Source organism: Empidonax traillii, unplaced genomic scaffold, assembly GCF_003031625.1.
Source record: "Empidonax traillii isolate 1590-97213 ecotype Southwest subspecies unplaced genomic scaffold, ASM303162v1 scaffold701:size746704, whole genome shotgun sequence".
Lineage (NCBI taxonomy): Eukaryota > Metazoa > Chordata > Aves > Passeriformes > Tyrannidae > Empidonax > Empidonax traillii.
Window position 1 is genome coordinate 733,144 of NW_020955894.1, and position 3,564 is coordinate 736,707.

Here is a 3,564-nt window from a genome sequence, read left to right on the forward strand (position 1 = left end):
ATGCAAGGAAACCTATGACAATGCTGTGACCCAAGACATGACAAACCCCGACAGTGCACTGGCCATTGAAGCTGACATCGAACCAGTTCATTGCACTGCAGAGCCTGACACCACTGTGGATGATGACACAAGCGGCTCTGACACCACAGTGACTGATGTCATGGCCAAGCCTGACATCACACTGATGCCGCTTGATGGCACAACAGACTGTGATGTGGCACCGATGGACAGCTCAGCAAAGCCTGACACCGCCGTGGCTGGAGACACAACCAGCACTGACACTGAGATCATGGCCAAGGCTGACATCGCACCAGTGCCGATTGATGGCACTTCAGGCTCAGCCACAGAACTGATGGATGGGACAGAAACCCCTGAGACTGCCTTGACCGCTGACACAATCAACGATGAAATGGAACCAACTGATGTCAAGGCGAACGATGACACCACGACTGACGGCATTGAAAAGGCTGACACCACGCCCACTCAGAGTGTCCCTGATGCTCCCCATCTGGAATTTTTTGAGGAGAAAGGTGTCTCCAGAATGAAGGAAGTAAGCAGCCTGTGGTCAGGGCTCAAGTGCCCCAGGGATCTTGTGGCCCCTCAAGCTGGGTCTGCTGGGTCCCCCAAGCCTTTGAGGCCATAGAGTATGGTGGGAAGGGAAGAACTTCCTAAGGGAAGTGGGGACACTTCCTTGCTCTGGGAACTCTGCCACTCTCCCTCATTTCCCCTCCAGGTGCCGGCCATTGTGAGATCCATCCACCAGCGCCTCACATCCCACGTGTCTCCAGATGTCAGGATGCACACTGACATCCGCAGGCTGGCTGAGGCACACCCTCATGAAGTTGTGATGACTCTTCTGTGCTGTGCCCCAGCATGTGACAGGTACAGGGATGAGCTACTTTGGTGGCTCAGGGCTCAGCAGCCCTTAGAACCCATCACCCTGTAGAGCCTGTCCCACCTGGTCTGCCAGGCAGATGGAGAGTTCCAGGACCCTCCAGCCCCTCCATTTCCCAGCCCTGGCCTATCAGCCCCTGGTTCTGCAACCATTTGCCCTCCCTGTCCCTCGAGGCACAATGGCTCTGTCACCTGGGCCCTCACAGCTGCCCAGGCCATGGCACTGTAACCGAGACCCCCCTGACCCAGAGCTCTGTCTCCACAGAGCTGCTGCAGTGATGTGGAGCAGCATCGCCTCCTCGGGAACCGCAGTGGAGAAGGTGCTGCCCACACTGCTTGGAGCAATGCAGGACTGGCCGATGCATGGCATGTCCAGCTCTGATGACGACCACACACACGTCTCTTCCCTGGCTGTGAGTTTCTGGAATTGGCCTTTGCTCCTCCCCAGGTCACCTCTCCAGCCACTCTCCATCCTCCCCCACTACTGCATCCCTGTGCCTCAGGCATTGGGCTGCAAATGTGGTAGAGGGGCAGGTTCAGGGGCACCAGGCTGGCTGCTCCCCCTGGGACTCCCCTGGCCTCTCCCTCCCATGCTCGGGCCCTGCCACATGGACATCTCACACTGAGCACTGTCTCTGTGTGGTTTTATTGCAGGCAACCCTGGCACTGCGGCTCATCATCCAGAAGCCCGAGTGCCTGGATGCAGTTTTCAATTATGTCCCCTGTCTTCTTGTGGCTTTGCTCTTCCAAATTTCTATGAGCACAGGCCAGATGCCGGAGAAGGTCAATGCCTTCTGGAGGGGATGCCAGGAGGAACATGGCCTTCCCACCAACCCCAACAGGTACTCCATCCCTGTCCTCTTTCCCTCCCATGCCCTTGGGGCTGGGACCAGGGCTTCCAGCATGACCTGGCCTTTGCTCTGCACACAGGTTTGCAGTACAGACCCTGAAGGCTCTGTTCTGCTGCCTGCACTGGGAGAATGAGGTGGTGGCCATTGAACGGAAGCGTGGCTGGGAGACAATTCTTTATTCTGACACCCACCATTATGCAGTGGGGCTGCTGGCCAGGTGAGACATCCTTCTCCCCACTGCGCCTGTTGTCTCTCTCTTGGGCACCAGGAACCCCACACATCCCTTGTGGCCGTGGGCCAGAGGGCCTTGGCACCAAGAGATGTCTGAGCAGATTGGAAAAGGCTGTGAGAGCTGGGTGCAGAGGAGGAATGACCTCCCAAAGCGCCCACATCTCATGCTGGGCTGCTGGTGAAGGTCCAGGCCTCTGTGAGTCTCTTCTTGGAGAGCTTTGACCACCTGGCTCAGGCCTGATGGGTCCCTTTTTCCCCATGACAGGGAGATGCGCCATGTCTTGGTGCCCTTCCATTCGCAGATAGCAATCCACCTGCTCGGGCTGCTCAGCAGGGAGGAGCCCCTCTGGGAGCTCCCTGCCCTGGCGTTCCTTGTAGAGGTGAGCCTGATGGAGAGCGCTGCCTCACCTGCCTGCCTCCCCCTCTCTGCCATCTCACAGCCACAGCTGCCAGGGACGGTGCCTGTGCCCTGTACTGCTGCCTGGGCACAGCTGGCTCCTGCCTGAGTGGCTCCAGGGTCCTGTCACCTTGGCACCCCAGCACTGCTCTCTGCCTTCCAGATCCTGGACTATCTGGATGGGACAAAGTGTCATGAGAGGGTCCTGCTCATCCTATCAAGGAACCTGCAGAGCCAGTGCCCTGAGCGGCGGCGCCTGGCACTGAGAGGGCTCCTTGTTCTCAGTGTGGAACCCTTGATGGTGAGAAAGGGACACCCGGCTGAAGCCACATTGGCAGCCTGGGCCTGGGGAGTGCAGTAGCTTGTGCTTGGCTGGGTTTTGGGAGCTGTGGCAGCTGCTCCCAGCTCTCCTGCCTCCCTCTGCCTCTGGGCCCTGGGACAGCAGCGTGGGTCCTGGAGCTGCTGCATCATGAAGACACAGAGCTGGTCGAGATGACGCTCTCTGTCTTCCTGAATGTGCTCCGGAATGAAGACCTTCAGGCATTCAGCTGCGCTGCTCCAAAGCTGGATGAGACACTCCAGCCACTGTTTGAAAATGTAAGGATCTGGTGCTGCCAGGGAACTTTGTGCCCTGTGGATTTTAAAGCCTGTTCCAGGTGCACCTGGAGCAGCCAGTGCTGAGATCTTTTTGTCTTCTTCTGCACCAGGACAACAGCCATGTGCAGCTGCTCTCCATTCGCCTCTTCCAAGAGGTGATGGAGTTGGTAGCGAAAGAGGGAAAGACGGATGTGTGCCAGGGCCTGCTCCCATTCTTCCACTGGGATGATGAGAAGCAGTGTAGGGCAGAGGTGAGCACTGGAGGGCTGTGGTGTCCCCGTGGCAAGGGGCTCAGCTGCCTCTTGTCCAGGTGTCTCCATGGGGTGCATTCCTTCAGGAACAAGCTGCTCCACTGTGGGTCCTGCCAGGGAAACCTGCTCCTTCGTGGGCTCCTCTCTCCATGTGCAGCACATCCCTGTCAGGACCCAGCTCCAGCATGGGGCTCCCACGGGCTCACAGCCTCTTTTGGGCATCCACCCACTGTCACGGGAGCTCCCCCACAGGCTGCAGGTGGATCTCTGCACCCCGGTGCTCCTCCATGGGCTGCAGGGGGACAGCTGCTGCACCACGGGCTGCAGGGGAAGCTCAGCTTTG

General features: G+C 58.5%; 1 protein-coding gene and 1 long non-coding RNA gene across 2 annotated transcripts in view; both read left to right on the forward strand.

Annotated features, from left to right (window-relative positions):
• Positions 1 to 3,564, forward strand: part of LOC114065852 (maestro heat-like repeat-containing protein family member 7) — a gene marked incomplete at its 3' end in the record, with an annotated part of 19,317 nt that overhangs the window by 13,692 nt on the left and 2,061 nt on the right. The gene's annotated exons all lie outside the window — the stretch shown is intronic.
• Positions 1,926 to 2,616, forward strand: LOC114065860. Its single transcript, XR_003573063.1, has 3 exons — positions 1,926 to 1,962; positions 2,242 to 2,356; positions 2,537 to 2,616. It is a non-coding gene; the product is annotated as an uncharacterized LOC114065860 (long non-coding RNA).